Genomic DNA, 22,742 nt, shown 5'->3' on the forward strand with positions numbered 1-22,742 from the left:
GTGGAAATGCTATTCACATGAAGACCACATTTCAGGTTTGCCATTCACCAACCAGGAGGCCTTGGCCAAATCCCACCAAACCCCTGTATGTTTTTATGAAAATAGATATAATGATACCGCGTCTGTCTGCTTCACAAAATTGTTTTAAGAGTCAAGTGGAAAATTGTGTGATGAATGTATATTGTTGTTGAAGGAAATTTATAGATGTGAGGGGTGGATCTTGTCTGGACTCCTCAAGCCCTTGGATCTTCAGTCTCCAGGGGGCCCACGCAGCTCGGCATCTACACTCACCCTGCAAAACTTGCGATCTTTTTCTAGCACACCCAAGGCACACATCAAAGAATCTGTACACCTAGAGTATATGGCTTTCAGAGTGAGAGCCAGCTTAGAATTGTGTTAGCAGAGCAGGTACAGTTAAAAAGCCTGAGGCTTTGGAATTTTTAAAAGGGACCCAACACCAACATCTCTGAAATAAATTGATTTGGTTGAAACCCTTCCAAAGAAATTACCTTAATTCTGAGACTAAATATGCTGCGTTCCAGCCCAAATGGACTTTTCTTGGCCAATCCCCTGAGAAGTAAACATTCAAGTTTAATAGGGAAAGGGCAGTAGAACTTGCAGTTTTAGCTCACTGATGTCACTCATTGCTTTTTGAGCCAAAGAACAAGAAAATCCAACACTTCCTTCAAGAATGAAGGCATCATATGGGAATGATACAAATATGTTTGTGGTTTCTATATATTTTCTTTTAAAGAAAAACACTGGAATTGAAGAGGATACATTTTTCAGAATCTTGACAGACATATGTGCTTCTCTCAGAGAGGGGTCCACCTGGGAATCTTGGCTGTCTGGTCAAAAAGGCTGTCTTTTTATTCCTCGACTAAAAAATAGGATATAGAAAGAAGCACAGAGGGTCTAAACTATAGAGAAACTTAATGTTGAATCCGACTACTGCAGTCAGATCCAGGGAGAAGATCTTAGTATTGAGGAATAAGAGTGTCTTTGAGCCGAGAGGCAAATGTTCATTTTACTGTGGAGGAAGTGTCCAAATTAAGATCTGGGAGAGTTGTCTAACTTACACCAGCTCACAAGGCTTTTGTCATCAAGGCTAGAATAGAATACAGAGCTTTTTGGCACCAGGTCTCTTATTATCTTATTTGGGATGAAATCTCTGCTTGGTAACAAAGACATATTCTGAAGGCTACCCTGAAATGCGGTGCTTTCTCACTGCCTGGCAGTAATGACTCTAAATAATTAGGTGATAGGTGGTGACACCTCATTGCATGCAATGAATCAGGTACAGTCACCTTCCAACGGCAGCCCGGTGGAGTCAAGGTCTGGGCAGGAGAATGAAATCGTTGATTTCAAAGGTACTAGCAGAGCTTGCATTTTGAGCCCTTTCTTGGTGATCTTCACTGGAAAGAGCAGATTACTTTGGGGAATACACATCGATTCCATCAGCCTTAACAAACACCCTTGAGCTAGGCAGATGTTCAGAAGTCAGGAAGCTGATCACAGCCTGGAGGAAGCTCACGGTCCAAAGAGGATGGCACAGATTGAAGCTTCTTTATCCTTCTATACACAGTCCTTAACACCCGTTAAGAATTAAAGCAACATTTGGTGATGGAATATGGATAGTTCCATGTTAAGTTGGTGGTAGAATTGCCCTGAGTGTGGAGAAGAGGGGATGATCAATCTTCCTGGGGTGTGGAAAAGAACAAGGTCAAGGAAAGCTTCAAAACCGATACTCGATCTGAGCCTAAAGGGAAACACATTGCAGAACAAAAGATGATCCTCCGGTCTACCTAAGTTTCAGGATATCCAGTTCTGATGCTTTAAGGGGGGCTTGTAGTACACAAAGCACCCCAAATTCCCTGATATGGAAAGTAACCCCTGGGGCCGAGAGCAGGGCTCAGGGTGCCCAGCTTGTTGACCTGGGAGCTACTGGGTCTGTGTGCGGGTGAGGCTGTGTCCTCAGGGCCCTGACGCTGACCTCCGGCCTTGGGCCTCCGGTGGCCTCACCTGACTTCCTGCCTGCCCTCACTTGGGTCTCTGGGAAAGGCTGTTGTACTTGGCCTCCCTCCACCCCTAGGGTACGCAATTACTCAGAATCTCCCAGCTGTTCCCAAGCCCCACACTGAGTTTCCAAACAAAACCTGTGAAAACAGATCTCTGGTGGCAGCTTTGGCCACATTTGGCAACTGCCCATGTCCACGGTCCACCAGCAGGCTCTTGAGTCCCAGATGCTCTCCACTCCAGATGCAGATGAAGCCTGGATGGACACTGTCTTTGAGACATATCCAGGAAAGATCTGCCCAGGAGCTCATGGATTCAATGTTTTTCTTTTGGCTCCATCCAAACCCAATGAAGCTGAATATCTGCACCGTGGCCCATCCCTCTACTGCAGGCCCAGACTCATACCTCTGTAATGGGGCAGGGAGGAAGAGGCTCTCCTGCTGGTCGCCGGGCCTCGTGGGGGTTCTGAATTCCGCCTGCTTCCTGAACGGGAACCAAGTGCTGATGAGCGCCCCTCCCCCCCACTCCTTCAGGGGCCGGTTGCCCAGTCCCCTCTCTGTGAGAGCCCACCTTGTCCTTTCTTCCTGCCTTCTCCTCCTCCCATAGCTAATGCTCATTCAGGTCCCCGCTTCTTGCCTGTGTCCTTCTAAATCTCCTACCATTCTCCCTTCTTTCCTTGTCTCCCTCCTTCAGAGATATCCTGTTGCCAGATTTCTCCTTCCAAAGTGTGTACCTTTGCTGAGGTAATTTAGAACCCTTCCAAGGCCAGCACACCTATGCCATGATGCCATGTCATGTTAGCCTGGCATCAAGGCCTTCTCTGATCAAGGCCTGTGGTCGAGGCGGTCCTTCCCACCCACAGGTAGAGATGTTTCTTGGAAACAGCTGTCCAGACTGGGACTACATTTCCCACCCATTGAATTTCGCAAATGAAATGTAAGCAAAAGTGATGTGTGTCGCTTTAGGGCCAACATTATTAGGAAGAGGGTGAGCCTTTCCTAACCCCCCCTTTTTTTCCGGTTCTGTCAGTTGGAAACAGAGCATTCTGTACCTGTGGGAACCGAGGAACCATGAGATGGAAGGGGTGTGGGTCCCAGAAACACCACTTGGAGCAAACTATTTTGCTGACAAGGAAAGCCTGGTTGGTCTGGTTTGTGAAGTAGAAGTAGCCGTGTATTGTCTTAAGCCACTGGGAATTTGGGGGTTATTTTGGTTTTGGCTAATGTTGTCTTGACTAGTAGAGTCTTCAATGGCATTTCTAACTTTATTTTCCATTGCTGTCATTTATACTCCCATCTTTAGGCCAAATCTGCTGTTCCTTGGACACACATCTTACCTGCCTATGCACACCTCACCTTTATCCTTACCTGTATGAATCCATGTCATCCTGCCCTTGGCTCAAGATGCAGGGGAAAGGACCCTGCTCCACTCAGCTTCCCTCAGCTACTGCGGCTGCAGGGAGGAACCCCATCTGGGCCTCAGATCTCTGTATCTGCTCCTCCCGGCCCCCTGTGTAGTTCAGTTGTGCTTTGTAAATCTTATTTCCCTGCCCACTTGCAAATTCTTAGGAAGTTGGGGAGCTCATGTTCATTTTACCTTTGTTATGCCCATAGCAGTGTGCTGAGTGGCCCCCTCCACCCAACTCCATGTGTTTAAAATCACCTGGAAGTAATGATGGAGAGAATAAATGAACCGTTAAGTGTAGGACCTCTTGTGGTGAAATGACAGAATCAGTGGTTTGTCTGTCAGCACCCAGCATCCTCTTTCTGTCCCCATCCCACCCCTGCCTGCCCTTCCCACAAGTCTCCTTCCTACCTTCATGCATGTCGCAGTGGACGACAGAGTCCATAGTGTTCGAAGCCAGACTGCCAAGGTCGGAACCCAGGCTTTGCCGTTTCCCACCAGCTGTGTGACCCTTAGCCCCCATGCCTCAGTTTCCTTATTGAGAAATACCTAATAATGACTTACCTATCAGAGTTGTTTGAGGATGAGGTGAGGTAGTCTTTGTAAAGTTCTTTGAACATAATGGGCCACAGTGAGCACAGTCTGAGGGTTCACGTCTCCTGCAGCTCTGAACGTTCTCATTTTTCTTTCTCTGCCTCTGTTCCCCTGCTTTTCTAGACACTGTGGAATCAGGGATGAGATTAGCTCAGGGCCTGGGGTTCCCCTTGTGTGTCACTTACCACCAGTCACTAGTGAGGGACTGCCTAAGTGCTGTGTGGAGGGCCAGAAAGAGAGCCATGATCTATGGGCTCTTTGTGCCATTAATTCAGGAGCAGAAATAGTGACGTACATGCCAGGTATTATCTATCCTCCAAAGAACTGGGATTTTACTAGAAATTGTAACTTAGAGGAATGGCCAGTAATTGTGGAAATTTCAATTATCTATAAGTAAATGTTCAGAATTCAAATGACTCATACAACCTCAGTGCTATAAAACTATAGAGGATCATTTACTACTACCTTCACTTAACTTAGCAAGAAACCAATGTCTGAAGACAAGTGACTTGCCCAAGGTGACGAGGTTGATTTCAGTAGAACAAAGGCAAGAACCAGGCTCCTGTCTACTAGTCTGGTGTTCTCTTTATGTCTCACAAGTGCTAACCTCAGGTAAATCTTATAAAGCTTTTCACACCTCACTCTCCTACCCGAGAACCTTCAGTGGCTCCCTACTACCTTAAAGATCAAGGTTAAATCTCTTCAAAAAACTTTTTTTTTTACATTTTTATTATTATTTTAATTTAGGTTTTTTTTTTTTTTAAAGATTTTATTTATTTATTTGACAGAGAGAAACACAGCGAGAGAGGGAACACAAGCAGGGGGAGTGGGAGAGGGAGAAGCAGGCTCCCCGCCGAGCAGAGAGCCCGACACGGGGCTCGATCCCAGGACCCTGGGATCATGACCTGAGCCAAAGGCAGACGCTTAATGACTGAGCCACCCAGGCGCCCCTTTTTTTAAGTTTTAATTTAAATTCCAGTTAGTTAACATGCAGTGTAATATTAGCGATTCAGTACTTACATAGAACACCCGGTGATCAAAGATCAAGGTTGAGTTTCTTATGTGTTGAAATCAGCCATAGTCTAATCCCCTTTCCCCACTCAGTGGCTGGCATTCTCCTATGTTGTTGATGATGATGTAAATTGACATAATCCTTTAGGAAAGCAGTTGGCAATACACATCAAGAACCAAAAACATGCTCATATGACCCAGTAATTCTACTTCTTGACCCCTTCCTAAAGAAATATTCCTCAGTACAGAAAAACCTGTATGCATAAAGTTGTTCATCATAGCATTATTTATATAAAACAAAACTGCAGAGAACCCAAGTGCCTCCCACTGAAGAGGTTTTTGAATTAATTATGATATATTTATTAGATGAACTAGTGAGATCATGATAAGTGAGAGAGATACAAACTATGAAATAACATGATACATAAGATATAAAGTTAAATAAAAAAGCAGGATATAAAAATATATGCAGAGTATGATTAGAGTTATGTGAAAAATACAAGTAAGGGGAAAAAGACACTAAAGAAGTTTAAGTAACTGTTGTGCAAGATTTTTTTTTCCCTGTCATCCAAAGTTTATGCAACAGCCTTACATTATTTTCATAATACTAAAAATTTTAATTTTCACCATGATAAATGTTATCACTACAGAACTTTTAAAGTCTCCTCATTGCCCACCCTAGGATAAAGGAAAGCACCTGCTCTCAGCACCTACGGCCCCCACCATCCTGCTTGGTTCTTCCTTTCCATCCCCATGAACTTCAGGTTTTTTGTGCTCCTTATGCTCTTGTCAGGCTGGTGCTTGGTTGTGTCCTTGGTGAGAAGGAGGCTGCAGGGTCAGAGAAGCAAACAGTGACCTTGGAGTTGGACTGAACTTAGGGGCCCACCTTTGCCCATTCAGCGCTGGGTGACTGGGCATACCCCCTATTCCCTTGAAGCCTTTTGTTTCCTCATCCATGAAGTGAGAAGTAATAATGCTTATCTCTTGGGCTGCCACGGGAGTGAGACACGTATATAAATCCCTGGCGTGGTTTAGGTACCGTTAGTAAGGCTCGTTCCCAGCCACGGCTCATCCTGTTTTCAACACCACCCTTGCCTGGGATCCTTTCACTGTTCTCTTTATTAACTCGTGCCTTGAGGTCTGGCCTGTGCTTTTCAGGAGTGCTTCTCAAAGCGTGTACTGCAGATTCGTCCTCCACAAGATGGGCATAGAAGAGGAGTCAACCTTAATGTGGTCTTGCCACAGATGGGGAACAAACAGTTTGGGCCCAGCACGGGGCTTGAGTGGTCTGCCTAAAAATGCTCTGGGGGGGATTAAGGAGGACGACAGGTGGAAAGGTAGGCAAAGTCACTGGAAATCAGTGACAGGCCCATGGGGGTTAACCGCACTACTTATTTGGCTTGTGTGGGTATTTGGATACTTCCATAGTAACAGGAGTTGAAAATTCCTATACGAACTTTGTTCAAGATGCCTCATTGGTTCCATCGTCTTGGGCATATTGTTCCTGTGCATTTTACTCACGCTAATCTTACTTGTAATGACACCTTTGCATAAATACTTGTCTTTTTATGTGTGTGTGTGCACATTCACATGCATATATATATACACATATATATGTAGGTATGCACATATATATATATAATCTCCAAGTAGAGTATAAACTCCCTGAGGGCATATATCCTGTTTGACATTTTTCTTGCCCCATACTGCACTGCTTAAAGACATGGGGATGCCCAGTCCTTGTTTTACAAATGATACAGATCTGGTTTTCCAACTTGACTGATGACTTGTTAAAAACAGATCCCTATGCCTCTCCTTGGAGATTCTGATTTGCTTGGCCTAGGCTGGGACACAGCCTAGATCTGCCAAGAAACCTTCCGTGGTGTCTGAAGGCAGTTTGGTCTTATAATGCCCCCTATTAAAATATGCATGCAATTGGGAAGAGAAAGTCAATTCAAACATTTACTGAGGCTTGCTGATTGTTGCTGGCTCAAGGCAGAGAAAGGGAACCTGGGATGGGGCTGGGAATAAGATCCAGGTGGGGTGGTCTTTGAGATACAAGGTCCAAGAGCAAAAAGAAAATTTCACTGATTTTTAATCAACACTGAATCTGTCTGTTGCTTCCATGTCTTTGTGCTTTGCAAATCCCTTCCAAAATCTTTCAAGTATTTAAACAAATGTCAAGATAATTCAGCAAGATGGACCAACTATCTACAAAAAGATGATGAGCCTAAGAAGCATGTACTCTGTAAGGGTCTTGATTACAGCTTAGAAATGATCATGGATATAATGGGACCCATGCAGTGGGTGCCTCTGTGTCAGGGACTATGCCAAGGTGGGGAAACGGAGGCCCCATGGCTTAGTAAGTAGCAAAGCGGCTATCTGGACCCAAATCAGTTTGGTTTCTAAGGCCACCTTCCTATCACGTCATTCTGCTTCTTCGTGTCTCAGTCCCCAGAGCCAGGGGCATGTGGATTCTCAGTCCATACTGGCTAAATGACTGAGCACAATGACCACAGTGTTCGATTTCTGTTTGTCCTCAACCCTGTGTTGGAGGCCAGAAGATTCAAAGCAGGATCTAGATTTAGAGGAAAAGTCTGAAAAAAAAAAAACCCCAAACACCCTTAAAAACAAAAAGAATGAATGAAAAGTAGAAAAGTGAAGCCAAATAGAGATTTAGAGGAAGAGGAAAATGATTAGGATAATTACACATGCAGAAGGAAGCGCTGAAGGCCGTCCTCTAAATGGTCCTCGTGGTTTATGCAGTCGGAGGGCGGTGCACGGTTGGAGGGACGAGTGGAGGTCGGGTAATCGCTGCGTGGCCTGGGACTCACCAGGCTGTCGGGCCGAGCCCCTGGAAGGGTTGACCGTGGGTTTTGGATGGCAACCAATGCTGACTGCTGAGAAATGTGCAGGGAAGGAAAGAGCTGCTAAACTCCCTGACAGCCCGGGTCCCGATGCCTCATTCTTGTGCCTGCCCTGTGCGTATATCATCCAGTATTCCACCAGTCACTTCTTCCCAGCATCAGTCTTGTCTATCGCAACAACTGGAAATGCCATTATCTGAATATAATTGCATTTCTGCAGAGAGACCTCAGTCTCAGTGGATAATCTGACATCATAGGCCATGATGGATCATCTCGGACCATATGCCCTGAAAGACACACATACCATACTAAAGCCAAAGATTATGTCACATCCACTCTGGTCTCTCCACCGAACCTCCTGTCATCAATAAGTTGGGCTCCAAACAGAAGCATTGGGAGGCAGCAGAAAACCAGGACATCCAGCCTCGTATCCTGGGAGCAGCAGTTGCTGGGCTAATCAGCGGGGTCAGGAGTGAGTGGGCGAGGGGAGGCTCCTTCCCGCCTCCCTGACCCTGTGCTTGCTGCCGGCTCAGCTCTGTCATTCAGCTTTCCTGCTTAGTTTGCTCTCTCCACCTCCTGTTTCTTTTGAAATCAAGCAAAATAACATTTCTTAATTATAACCAGTTTGACTAAGTAATTAAACCACCGATATACACTTTTTAAACCTGTCATACATGAGAGACACAAAACAAAGCAGAGCAGAAAGGTTTCTGCATGGGGCTGAGCATGATCTTTCGATTACAATAAGCTTCAAACCTTACCAGGATCATCACAAAACTCCTGTGAAGTCCCTGGTGCCTGGAGTATGCTTTTGGAGCTCTTCTTTTACTGGAAAATGTAAAATGATGTCACTGAAGGAGATTCCCAGGTGACTACCAACTATGTGGAGTCTCTGATTCTCTTTCTCCAGCTGATAGCCCTTGGGTGGCAAGCTACAAACAGCCAACAAGTCAAGGACAGGGAAGATATTTTGGGTTCATGGGTTAAGCTTGTGGAAGTTAAAACCATCCTTCAAAATCTCCTCCAGAAATCTCAGATCCTCTGGTTGGAACCGTCCCTGCCTCTTCTTGTTTCCCATAGTCTTCTTTGCTTAGGGTGCTTTTCAAAGACAGCCCAGACCTACTGAATGTGGTACTACGGGCACGTTCACAGACGCCTTTCCCTTTGGGCCTAGCAGAGGGCCTCAGACCCCATGGGTGGTGCGTAGGGCTGTTGTGAAAACCAGCCTTTGTTTTGGAGAGCGCTAAAGCCCCTCAGAAACCCATTTAAGTAATTAAGGTGGCAATAAATGGCCCAGCTCCCTACTTCCTAAAACAGAGAACGATCTCAGAGTATTGCAGCTTGAGTTTGAAGCCAGATGCGCCTACCCCCCTTTTTGGTTTGTGACCAACTTCTACCAACCTGCAGAGGTTCTGCATCACCACAGAAGTGCAGGTGATCACACACAGCGGCCATAGAGAGACATCTGTCACCGACACGTATTTCAGCATCCGAGTGCACAGAGATATGGTAATCATTTCCAGCTATGTGGAGATTGCCGCTGCCTCAGTGAATGGCCCCATCAAGGGGAGGGATAATGAAAAGTGCCCTTTCTCTGGTTCAAATCACTTCCTCCTGTGGGTTGATTTTTTTTTTTTTCTGAATTATACAGGTACAGCTATAGCGTGTTGGTAAAGGAAGAGATTCATTGTTAATATTGTGGATGCTTTTTCCTCAGGGCCATTTTATTATGCAAATTTGTCATTATGAAATGCATTTTTAAAATAATGAAGACCTGTGTAGGATTTGGAATGGTTCCTATAATTATTTCACAGTAGGGTCTGGATTAGCAAATACTATAGGGTAGAGGATACTAACGGAGATATTTATAGGGAAAAAAAAGTACACATGAAATATAGTTTGGCCAGGTTTAATACACACAGAATACACTTTAATACTTTCATATGGTCTGAATAATATCCCCATATTGATTTTTTCCTCGTTTCTCCCAACTCCACAGCAAATGTACGACAATGGCTCATTGATTTATTGTGAGTGTAGCAATGGGTTTATAACAGCATGAATCATGCCGATTGCTCAATTCACCACATGCCTTAATAAAAGTTTCACTTTAATAAAACTGAGCTAAGGCAAATATGCCCAGAGGCTGGCCTGACATTCCTTATACATTACCCTGCCTCAGGAAATTATTGCCATATATTTTACAGCAGCTACAGTAGGCTCGGGGATCAGGATTAAAATGTACTAACTACTGTGATATTTAACAGAACTCCTGTGTTCCCAGTTAACCCTCACAGGTACAAAATGAACAAAGCAATTAGGAGAGAGAATGGTGTAGGGAACAGAACTGGGTTGGGATGCAAGCAATGGGGGATCAGTACCGTCCCTTGTGACACTATGAGTGTCCCCTGAGCACTCTGTCCAGTGGATGTGAAATACCTGTCTTATTTCCCTTCCAGAGTCCCTATAGGCATCAAGAAAGAAAAAGGAAGCCCGGTACTTTATAAAGTACAAATGCGATACAAGGTCAGGTGAGGGGTATCACCCTGAGGGACAGAGCCTGCCAAGCATGCACACCAGCCTCTCAGCACTGTGAACTGTCTTTGGCAAGATCGGTCATCAGGGTTGTTAATAACAATGTGTCTGGGTAACTGAGAGATCTTACTCCACGGATAGGTGTTTAGGGGTTAAAAAAAGAAAACTCCAATCATTCTAATAGAGCTACGTTATTCTTTTATCAACTAAAGATTGTTTTTTGTCTTCCCGAGTAAGAGCTGAAAATGCCCCCACCACACCTGTGTTGTGTTGAGGTGTGAGAATGTAGGCCAAAGGGACTGTTCCGCAGGGACTGTTCAAGTGACCTATCACCTGCTCATTACCGCTCTGGAAGAAGTGCTGATTAGACAGCCCATAGACTATTCAGTGCCAATAGGTGGAATGCATGCGAGTCCAGAAGAAGTAGAAGCCTCTTTGGTCTTCGAACCAATACGTGTCACTTACATCTCCATCATAGAATGTGTGATAGAGTAAGGGGGATGCTATGGTCCTATGGGAAACGTCAGTCGCCTTTGGGCTTGAGTCTTGCCTCTGCTATTAACTACTGGCTGTACAATCTTGAACCAGGTGCAAAATCTCTCTGGGCCTCCATTTCCTCATCTGTAAAATGGGGGGTTATGTTTGTTGGAGTGACAGATGTAAAGTGCCTGGACTTGCCGTTCCCGGCACCTGTTCTCAGCATCTCCCTGGCTGGACTGTACCCCCCACACAGCATCCTTTCCCATTTCGCCCTGGCTCTGTTTCACCTGCAGGCAGCCTGGTGGGGAGGGCGCGGTCCTCCCAGGTTCCTGCTCTGGGTCACATGCGTCCCTCTGCTCCCAGGGCACCTACATCCCATTTGGCACTCACCAAACCCACCTATCCCCATCTCAATCCTTGCCTGTCCCCCCAGTCAGAACCTGGAGGGGAAACACTGCGTTTTGTTCTCAAGTTCATTCCCTTTGTTTCATATTCTGTCTGGCACGTAGAAGATATATATGAATGCATGAATTAATGGTGTGCAGCCAGGTCGCATCTCCAAGAACATGTTCTTTCACAAAACTGAACTTGATCATCAGTTGAAAATGACTGACGACTCCGGAGATGCTGGAGGAGCCAAAGCAGAGCTTCCACTTCAAAGTTGCTCCTTCCACAGTGGAATCCCAATAACACATGGCTGATATTTGACCGCTTACTAGGTGCGAGGTGCTGTGCTGATCACTCTGCGTATCTCCTGCTGCTAGTCCTTGGAACAGCTCTGTGACGTGTGTGCTTTTCTTTCCCTCATTACAGTGAATGTCCGGAAGCTTGGAGCAATTACCTAAGCTTCCCAAGGCTGCACAGCTATCGGTGGCTGGGTTAGGATGTGGACCTGTGTCTTTTGGATTCCAGAAGCTGTGCTCTCATTTCTCAGTTGTACTGAGCAGAGGAGGGTGACCAGCGACAGATGCCAAGGACACTGCCATCCACAGAGGAGTCACTGTTTGAATGCGGGGCTTAGGGTGGGAGTGAACTGGTCCCTAGTTCCCTGCATACCAGCTTCGCTCCCCCTCGCCCATGTTCTGAGCTTTACGGCTCTTTCTCACTCTCACCTGCAAGGGGACTCCAACAGGGGCAGCTGGAATAAAACCCACCGTCATCGACCAGGAACTGAGCTGTCAAAAGAAATGAAAAATCCGGGGGCAACTGCAGTCTTACCGTTCATTAATGGGTTTATCGGGAACTCTCTTGACATTGAGCTCTAACTAGGGCATTTAAGAAAATCCCAAATTTGAAAATAAATAAGTTGGCTGACATACAGACATTTTACATATGAATTTAATAAAATAGGTTTTTCTTTTTGAAATCTTTGGTAATCTCTGAAATATATCAACTGCAACCCAGGAACATTGTATCCCAAGTTGTGATTCATGAAATGAAACGGAAATGTATTATGTAATTCAATTTGGAGAGTCCAACACAGAGCTCATTAGGGCTGTTGCTGGTGATGTGGCCTGTAGCTCAGAGGCCCTGTGGTTTGGGCAAACTTCTCCCAGTCCTTACCTCCCCTTCCTCTGAGGACATTTTCCCCAAATATCGTCACTCCTTAAAAATAGCATTCTTGAGCATTTTGCCCACAAATGAGGATAATTCAGAGGAAATCTTAGGAAAAATTGTGGATTGTTTCCCCTCTCCTCCCACTTTACCATTAACCCGTCTCGTGATGAGTCAGGCTCAGAACTGACTCAGTGCCTTTCTATGTGATCTTTGGATCCAGACCAGGCCACGCCTGTGCATTGGGCAGGTGGATACCAGGGTGTCATCTGAGGTAACTGGAGCCCAGAGAATCGAAGGGGCTTTGATTTTTTTTTTTTTAAGATTTTATTTATTTATTTGACAGAGAGAGACACAGCGAGAGAGGGAACACAAGCAAGGGGAAGTGGGAGAGGGAGAAGCAGGCTTCCTGCTGAGCAGGGAGCCCAACGCGGGGCTCGAACCAGGACCCTGGGATCATGACCTGAGCCGAAGGCAGACGCTTAATGACTGAGCCACCCAGGCGCCCCAGGGGCTTCTATTTTTGAAATCTCTAAACTCTCTGGCTTTTTTTTTTTAGTTCATCACATAGCTGAACTTATAATCAAAGTATCGTTTTCCCTACCTATGGTGATTTCTATGAAAACAAATGAGAAAATGAGTCAGAAAGCACTTATGGTCCTATGTGATTTTTGTTGTCCTTCTTAGGGTTGCTTTTTCTTTTTTTAAAGATTTTATTTATTTATTTGACAGAGAGAGACACAGGGAGAGAGGGAACACAAGCAGGGGGAGTGGGAGAGGGAGAAGCAGGCTTCCCGCGGAGCAGGGAGCCCGATGCGGGGCTCGATCCCAAGATCCTGGGATCATGATCTGAGCCGAAGGCAGACGCTTAACAAATGAGCCACCCAGGCACCCCGGGTTGCTTTTTCTTAAAAAATGCTTGAGATTTGATAAAATTTGCCATTCTAACCATCTCAGCATGTACAAGTGAGTGGCTTTTGGTACATTCACAATGTTGTGAGCTACCTCCATTCTCTAATTCCCAGTTCTCTGTGTCACTCTGAAAAGAAATCTTGTACCTTGTAAGCACTCACTCCCTGTTCTGCTCTGCCCCGAACCCCCGGTAACCATGGGTCTACTTTCTGCCCCTGTGGATTTGCCTATCCGAGACATTTCATATAAATAAATCATACACAATGTGGTCTTTTGTGACTGGCTTCTGGCACTTAGCATAATATGTTTAAGGCTCATCCATGTAGTGGTGTGTATCAGTACTTCATTCTTTTTTATGGTCGAACAATATTCCATTGTAGGGATCTGCTACATTTTATGGATCCATTCATCAGTTGATGGACTTTTGCCATCAGTTGATGGCTATTAATTAATAATACTGCTATGAATGCTTGCGTACCAGTTTTTGTTTGAATTTTTGTTTTCAATTCTCTTAGGTTTACCTAGGAATAGAATTTCTAGATCATATGGTAATTTTATTTTTAACTTTTTAAGGAACCACCAAACTGTTTTCCACAGGGCTGCACCATTTTACATTCTCACTTAGCAATGTATGAAGGTTCCAATTTCTCTACATCCTCACCAACACTGGTTACTTTCCAGTTTTTGCTTTTGTTTTTTTATTTTTTGTTTTTTAAGTGGAGCCATTCTATTGGGCATAAAGTGGAATCTCATTGTGACTTTGATTCACATATCCTTATTGACTAATGATGTTGAACATCTTTTCATGTGCTTATTGGCCATTTTAATCTCTTCTTTAGGGAAATGCCTATTCGAACCATTTGACCATTTTTAAATTGGGTTGTTAGTCTTTTTCTTGTTTAGTTGTAAGAGTTCTTTATATATTCTGGATACTAGACCCTTACAAGATACATGATTTGCAAATATTTTCTCCTGTCCTGTGGGATATCTTTTTACTTTCCTGATAGTGTTTTAGCATGAAAACTTGAAATTTTGATATTCAGTTTATTTTTTCTTCTATTCCCTATGATTTTGTTGTCACATTTAAGAAACTATAGTCTAGGGGTGCCTGGGTGGCTCAGTTGTTAAGCGTCTGCCTTCGGCTCAGGCATGATCCCAGGGTCCTGGGATTGAGCCCCGCATCAGACTCCCTGCTCCGTGGGAAGCCTGCTTCTCCCTCTCCCACTCCCCCTGCTTGTGTTCTCTCTCTCGCTGTGTCTCTTTCTTTCAAATAAATAAATAAAATCTTAAAAAAAAAGGAACTATAGTCTAATCCAAGGTCATGAAGATTTACCCCTATATTTTCCTCCAAGAGGTTAATAGCTTTAGCTCTTACATTTAGGCCTTCCATCCACTTTGAATACATTTTTACATATGGTGTGAGGTAGTGGTCCAAATTCATTCTTTTTCATGTGTACATTCAGGTGTCCTAGCAGCATTTGTTAAAAAGATTACACTTTCCCCACTAAATGGCTTTTTTTACCCTTGTCAAAAATTGATTAACCATACATGTATGAGTTTACTTCCGGACTTTCAATTTCTATTTTGTTGATTTATATGTCTACCTATATGCCAATACACATCATTTAATTACTATAACTTGATAGTAAGTTTTGAAATTGGAAAATATGAGTCCATCAATTATGTTTTCTAGATCATTGTGGCTAATCAGGGCCTTTTGCAATTTCATATGGATTTAGGATCAGCTTATTCATTTCTGCATAAAAGGCCTTTGGGATTTTGATAGAGATTGCATTGAATTTTTAGATAGACTTCAGGAATATTGTTATCTTAATATCAAATCTTTTAATCCACGAACATAGAATGTCTTTCCATTTATTTAGGTATTTTAAAATTTCTTTCAAGAATGTTTTGTTTTTCTTTTCAGTGCACATTTCTTGCACCTCCTTGGTTAAATTTATTTGTAAGCATTTTATTCTTTTTGATACTATTGTCAACAGAATTTTTTTTTTAAATTTCAGTTTTAGATTGTTTGTTGCTGGCATATAGAAATATAACTGATTTGGGGCACCTGGGTGGCTCAGTTAGTTGAGCATCCTACTCTTGGCTTCAGCTCAGGTCATGATCTCAGGGTCATAGGATTTAGCCCCATGTTGGGCTCCAGGCTCAGTAGGGAGTCTGCTTGAGGTTCTCTCTCCCTCTCCCCTGCCCCTCCCCCCTCTCTCTTAAATAAATAAATAAATCTTAAAAAAAGGAAATATAAATGATTTTTTATATGTTGATTTTGTATTCTGCAACTTTGCTAAACTTGTTCGTTAGCTCCAATATAATAGCTTTTTTTTTCTTCTTTGTTGGTTCTTCAGGAATTCACCAGGGTTGTTTCTTGGGGTGGAATCCCTAATGAGCCAAGTGGGAAGTGCTGTTCACACTTCTCTTCCCCAGGGCAGGACCCAGGAAGGTGTTTACTGGAGAAAAGAAGAGAACAAAAGCAGGGATTGAGGCTTGAGCTAAATTGGAATCTAAACACCTGCGAAACAGGGTGACCCCAATGAAAGCTCTCAGCTTCAGATATCAACTTGCACTCACCTTACCCCAAAGAGATGACTCAAATCCAGCAATGACAGGCACTATTAGGAATTCTTTGCAGCCTTGAATCAGTCCAGCTGTGTTGGAATTGCTCTGGAATTAAGATTCTTGATAAGGTGGTCATGTGGCTAAGAACAAAGATTGTTAATTTTGCCTGTGCACTTGGGAGAAACTGCTAGGCTTTTGTATTGAATCTCAAGATTCTAAGGTCAATTTTCTGTGAGGTTTGTGAAAGTCCCTGTCTTCTGTTTCCACCATTTAAAAGTATGTATAAGAAGAGAGACAGATGATTACAGTGAAATAAGCCAAAACAGAGCATGTACACATATGCACACATACCCACACCCATCCCACTGGAAAGTGAATCAGATGCCAAGGGCAAGTGTTCCCCCAGTGAGCAACATGCAGGTGCATAGTCCCGGGGGGGCGGCTTCCCCAGTGGAAGAGAGGGAGCACTAAACCTGCCTCCCCCCATGCTTCAAGCCCCAGGGGAAGAATGAATGAGAAGATCGATATCTATTTTGGAAATAGAGGTGTTGTAAAATAAGATGTTTGATAATCAGCCAACTGAAAAGAATCCTGTCCAAGGACATTTTCTATAGGTCTTAGCTGTCCTCCAGGCAGGAGAGGAAAATAACAGCAGTAGCAGTAACAATGATAAAACAGATCTAATGGCCCAAGTCCCAGGGTCAAGTTCAGGCTCTGCTATTTGGTGCAATTCTGCTCTCTCTCAACAGGTTGCTGAGATTCTAGCTTTCACAGCGAGCCTTCCCCTCTTACGTAGCTTTTGCGGACTATCCCTATCCATTCTTCCTCTCCCTTCCCTGTACGCAACACTGGTGCCTGAATGTGGGTACCTGGGACCTACTGGCTTCTCGTGGACTCAGCCTCCCTGAGCAATTCCAAACAACTGGCGAGCACACTGCGTCTCACCCACCCTGGTCAGCCTCAGATTCCAGCATAGGGCCGAGAGCAATTATTTTTTGATCAATTGCTTGATAAATAAAAATACTTTTAAGAATGAAAATAAGTTTAGAAAATTCAGTTCCAAAAGAAAACAGTAGCATAACCTTTTTGAGTGTATACCAGAATGGAACCTTACTGGCCGAGAGCTATTAACTTATCTCCCAAACACACAGAAGTAAAAACATGCCAGATTTAGGTTTCATAGTTCACATTTCTCTGGAAGGACGTGTCATTTTTACCAGGAGTTCTATGTAGGCCAGATCAACACTAAACTATAGAACAATGAAAGAAATGCAGAAAACTGATATCCTCTGTTTATCTTTCCAACTCAAAAGTACCTATGGGACAAATCTTTTCTTTTATCCCAATAAACTGCTATTTTTAAATGGTGCAATGGAGAAAAAAAAAAGGGAAAGAAAACAATGGTGTGGATTTGGCTTTTAAGTCTCTGGTATGAAAAAATACACTATCCCTGGTGACCTGCTCTGAGCCTCAGTTTCCTCAATGACAGTATCAATATGGTAATAAAATTTGCCCACATAACCTCTCAGGGTTTTGAATGACCCCAGTGATATAATGCATATAACTATGATTTGTAAATTCTAAAATGCTTCACCATTTTAGTTAATATTATCACAAAGATGGAGCAAAGATCTCCATGTCATCTGTGGAACAAGGATTTGGCATTAACCGTTATCATTGTATAATTTCAGATAAGCAGACCCACTTAGATCAGAGTTGGCACTCTGGAATTTTGAGAAATGAATGATCTAATTTCATTTTTGTTTTTCTAAAATTGTCAGACAAATTGTTTTGTGGTGTTCCTTTTTTTTTTCCTTCTTTCTTTCTTTCTCTTAACATCTGGTTTTCCTGATGTGATCAGAACTAGACATACCAAAAGAGTGTAAAAAATATTTTTGGGATATGTTTGCAGATACTAGTCATTTGGATCTTTTCATGTATTTTATGGGTTCTTGTCTCAGCCCAGCCTAGACATGTGAGTCTTTAAATATTCCTCACGTAAAAGATGATGTAGTTATCAGGTGAACCTATTTTATATTCAGCCTAATTAAGAAATTTGTTCAGACTGTACCACCTAAACCCCTTTACAGTAGAAAAACAGTGGCCAAAGTTGTTCAGGTAATTTCCTATCGTTTGGGAGGTGGCTCATCATGCATGATGCCCAGCGAGAAGGCATGAGTTCTGCCCTTATTGGCCCACCTAGAGCTTGTTCCCTCTCAAGGCTGATGTCTGACCCATATGAGCAGATCTCTGCCAGACTTTTTTTTGCAAGCTTGGACACCCTGAGGCTCAAGTGCGGCCGTCCTGCTGTCAAGGCAGGTGTGGACCTCATGCTAGGAGGAGTTGTCCTCGAGGTCCCCTTTTTTCCCTCCAGGCCAAGGCCTCCCCAACCTTAGGCATGAACAGCCAAGTCAGCTAGGGCTCTGTCTTAGTCTAGACTTCACCACACTGGACTCAGCTGGACTTGTAAGAAGAAAGTTAGGTTATTACAGTGAGCCTTTGGGTGCCAGTTTTCATTCATTCATTGACACAGTAGAACAATGTTGATTGAATGCCTGTGGCCCAGGCAGAATCAGGGTCTTGGGCACACAATGGTGGCAAGACCAGCAGTGTTTCCTGCCCATATAGTCTAGAAGGGGAGAAAGACTTGAATCAAAAGGACACATATTCAAATATAAAGTAAGAATGTTTTCACAGTCTGAGTATCAGGAAGTCTTCCCTAAGGAAATGACACTGGAGGTGAGATCAGAAGAATGAGGATGGGTCAGCTCAGAAGAGACCCAAGTAGAAGCAGATGCTCCAGCAAAGACTGTTAGAGGAGGAAGCATAGCGTTCTGGAGGGCTGAAAGAAAATGTATGGTGTGAAGTTAGAATAAGAAGTAATGATTCCTGCTGATGCTGGGAGACTAGGCAGGGACCAGACCATCCAAGGCTTTGTGGCCAGGATAGGAATTCTCTTCTTTAGCCTAAGAAAAAATGGGAAACCTGAAAGGATTAGAAAAGCTTGGCATGAGGGACAGTTTGGAGTAGTGAGAGTGAAGGTGGGACATGTGTTAGGAGGCTAGGACAGTAGGGAAGATGAAACAAGATGGCAACTAAGAAAGACTAAGGTGGTGGTAGAAGAAAGTGAAGATAAGTGGACAGAATGGAGGACTTGGTAAAGATTGACAAACTTGGTGCTAGGTTAGATATTTATGTGATGGCTACAACAGTGACTCCTGGGTTTTTGGCTGGTATAGCTGGCTAGGTGTGGGTGCCATTTCCTGAGGTAAGGAACCCTGGAAGAACACCAGGTATGAGGAAAGATCACAGGTTCATTTTGCACATGTTGATATTGAGGTGCCCTTGTGCCATCTCTGTGTAGACATGGAGTTGGCACATGGATATGCGAGACTAAAGCTCAGAGGAGAGGTCATGGCTGACCTTGAAAACTTGTTGGTCATTGCTACCACATAGGTGGTAAGCAAAGGCATGGAAACGAATGAAATTCAGTGAAGCCAAGGGAGATAGATACTCCTGTGGATAGTCTTACTTGATCTCGGCTACCAAGCTATAGGTTCCCAGTCACACACTGAGGGCTGCCCCCTCAGGCCATTGAGGATGTTTTGCATTCAGTCTTGGCAGTCTTCTTTTTTAATTAAACAGGAGTTTGTGTGCGTGTGTGTGTGTGTGTGTGTGTGTGTGTGTGTGTGTAGGTGTAGGTGTGTGTATGTTTGTTCCATAGATCCAGGGTTGGAAATTTACCATGGACTGAATTTGGATTTCATTTTCTAACCCTTTCGTCTGCCAACATTTTCAAAATGGAGGGAGTAGAGTGGTTTTTTCTGGGGCATAACTTCTTTCCTTTACTCCTGGCTTTTTACAAATTTAACACCTTCTTTCCCCAAGGTTCCCTACTACTTAAGACTTTAAATAGTCTGATTTTGTTTCTAATTTTCTCATAAATTCACCACCCACAATCAACTGGATAGCTGTACTTTTTCTTCTTCCAGCAAGGTTTGCTAGGAGTTGAACACCTACTCTTTATTTTCCCACCTGCCTTGGCATATGATTCTGATTCCTAAAATGAGTCTACTGGTTACAGCACTACATGGTGCTGGCACTCTGTCCCCACAGGTGCCCAAACATTCTGTTCCTTTGAGAGGGCACTATCAGAAGTCTCGATCTTTCCAGTGGAATTGTATGGCTGGAATTTCATTGACTTTTACTTCCATGCTTTGGTTTGTATTGATGGGGAACACACTTTTAAAACCTCAGGTGGCCTTTCTGACTTTCCTACATGTCTTAAAGAAAAGGTAGAGTTTTGAAGGAGTCAGAATGTAAGGATTTAGGAAAGGTGAGGTTTTCTGCTTGTGGCTGATAGTTAGGCTTGTCCAAGGCTAAGATTTTAAGGTCTGTGTTTATTGCCTATCATCGTTTAGTTCTAGTGTGGAAAAACCATATATTTTGCTTTGAATTTAATTACCAACTAATACAGGGTGAGTGTCTAGTATAATCTTCTGGGCTCATGCCCTGGGGACACCCAAGTAAGGAAGGAAATCCATGCCCTCCAGATGTGTATTTGTATGGTGGAGGAGACAGAAAGAGAATGATCAATCTAAGTTGCCATGATGACATGGGTAAGGGAGCAACTAACATGAAGAGAATATTCCTTCCACTAGTGATTTTTGTTTTTATTTTTTTTAAAGATTATTTATTTGAGAGAGAGAGGGAGAGAGCACACAAGCAGGTGAGGGGCAGAGCCCCACGTGAGGCTCAATCAATCCTGGACCCTGAGATCATGACCTGAGTGGAAGGCAGACGCTTAACCAACTGAGCCACCCAGACGTCCCATTTTTTTTTTAAATCTACATGTTTAAAGGAACCACTCCCAGGTAGCCCATACAAAACAGACAGATCAATACTTCACATCATGGGAAAAAATGGCAGTCTCCACAGACAAATTATGAAAACAGAATATAGGGCCTGAATGCTCAGAAGCACCCTGTCAGTTAAATTTGTAAGAAAAATTAATATTAATGGAATAAGTAATTCCAGTGGAGTGGTAGATGCACAGAGCATACAGGATTTAGCAAAATGGAAACATTTGTATAGCATAAAAGTTAGATTTCACGGGCTAACATGTCTAATGATGAATGTCCAGAGAAAATATGAGGCATCCACAGCCAACAGAAGGACAAACATAGAATAATTAATTTTGGTGGATATCAAACTTGTCTTAAATCAATAGCCTCCTACTCACATTAATGTCTTGATTAAATATCACAGTGAAATATATCCATGTGTGATGTAGAAGGCTAGCTGGTAAACATGACCTGGATATTTGTAAGAAAATATTTAATATATATGTGCACTTATTATGTTTTCATATCACAGGAGGAAAATGCAGTACAAATATTTCCCTCTTCTTAAGGCACTGGTGTTTAAGCATAAACCTGGAGTACTTGAAATGGAATTCAGGTTTACGTGATGAAAGCATGGTGAGAAATATGGATGGCTGTGGAAGTGTGTGTCTCTGAAAAATAGCAATCTCAAAAAGGAAAAGCAGAAATGACATGCTCTAACCATCTTGCTTAGTGGAAGAGCTACAGTTTAAATTGTCTAAAGTAGCAGGTACAATGAATGTTGTCACAAATTGTGTTAATTATTGAAACAGTGTGGATGCTGATTACAAGTAGTATCAAAACTATATTCAGGGTTGTTTTGATACCTGCATTTATAATAAAGAAATGTCAGGGGTGGGAAAGGATTGATGAATATTGTTAAAAGGGCAGTTTCTGTGTGTTACATGGTAAATATTTGTTTACAGTCTGTTTAGCAAAGCAGGCATTTAAGTTCAGGTGAAATCAGCAAAAAGGAAATAGATGTATGGATATGTGATTTGAGATGAAAGTTAGTCTTAAAGGTGAATAAAATGTGTCTTGTGGAAAAGCGATAGCATACTTCTAATTCTGAAGGGACACTGAGGAGGGAGGTAACAAGCAGAAATTCTGTTATCTCCGAGGACATGGAACTTATGGGGAGGTAAAACTTGGCGCTCTAGAAGGGAGGAACTTCCTGAGAACTCGAGATATCCAATATGGAAATGAGTGGCTTCAAGATTGTGAACTCACAATAACAGCAGTGTTCAAGCAGATATTGGATTACTGCCTGTCAAGGATGTCATGGAAAGAACTGATTTGTGTAAAAGACTGGGCTAGATCAGTGACTTTCAATTTATTTTTAAGGAATGGAAACTTTTTTCAAATCATCTCTTACATAAAAGCACAAAATTTAAAAATATATATATAGCAGATTAAAGAAGGCTGCTTTAGCGAGTCCCACCCTGTGGGTCTCAACTCTCATATGACTGCCCCTTGGCACCCCCTCAGAATTCCGAGAGCTTGAACAACCCCCCCACCTCCTCTGTACATAATACTTAAGGATTTATGATTCCTTTTGCTTCCAGGATTCCATGATGATTCTGTATGGGAACTGTTCTTATTTGAAATGGTTCATTAGCTATGTTTCTTTTCTTTTTGCTTTAATTCCAAAAACATATGGAATTTCACAAATTAAGTTCAGAAATTTTTAACCTGGGGGTTAGTTTAAATACACATTTTTTGTCTAAATACACATTTTGACCAGTCAGGATACAGAAACGATTTTATTTCCAAAGGAGGAGTTTTTGGATCTAGTAATATATGTTTTAGATTCAAACTACTTGAAATCAGATTGTATGACAATGAGGAAGTACAGCATTAAGTAACCAGCTCCAATAACTTTGATCAGCTTGTATTTAGTGTGTTATGGAAT

This window comes from Leptonychotes weddellii, chromosome 10, assembly GCF_054177405.1.
Source record: "Leptonychotes weddellii isolate Sample4059 chromosome 10, ASM5417740v2, whole genome shotgun sequence".
In the NCBI taxonomy this organism is placed as follows: Eukaryota; Metazoa; Chordata; class Mammalia; order Carnivora; family Phocidae; genus Leptonychotes; species Leptonychotes weddellii.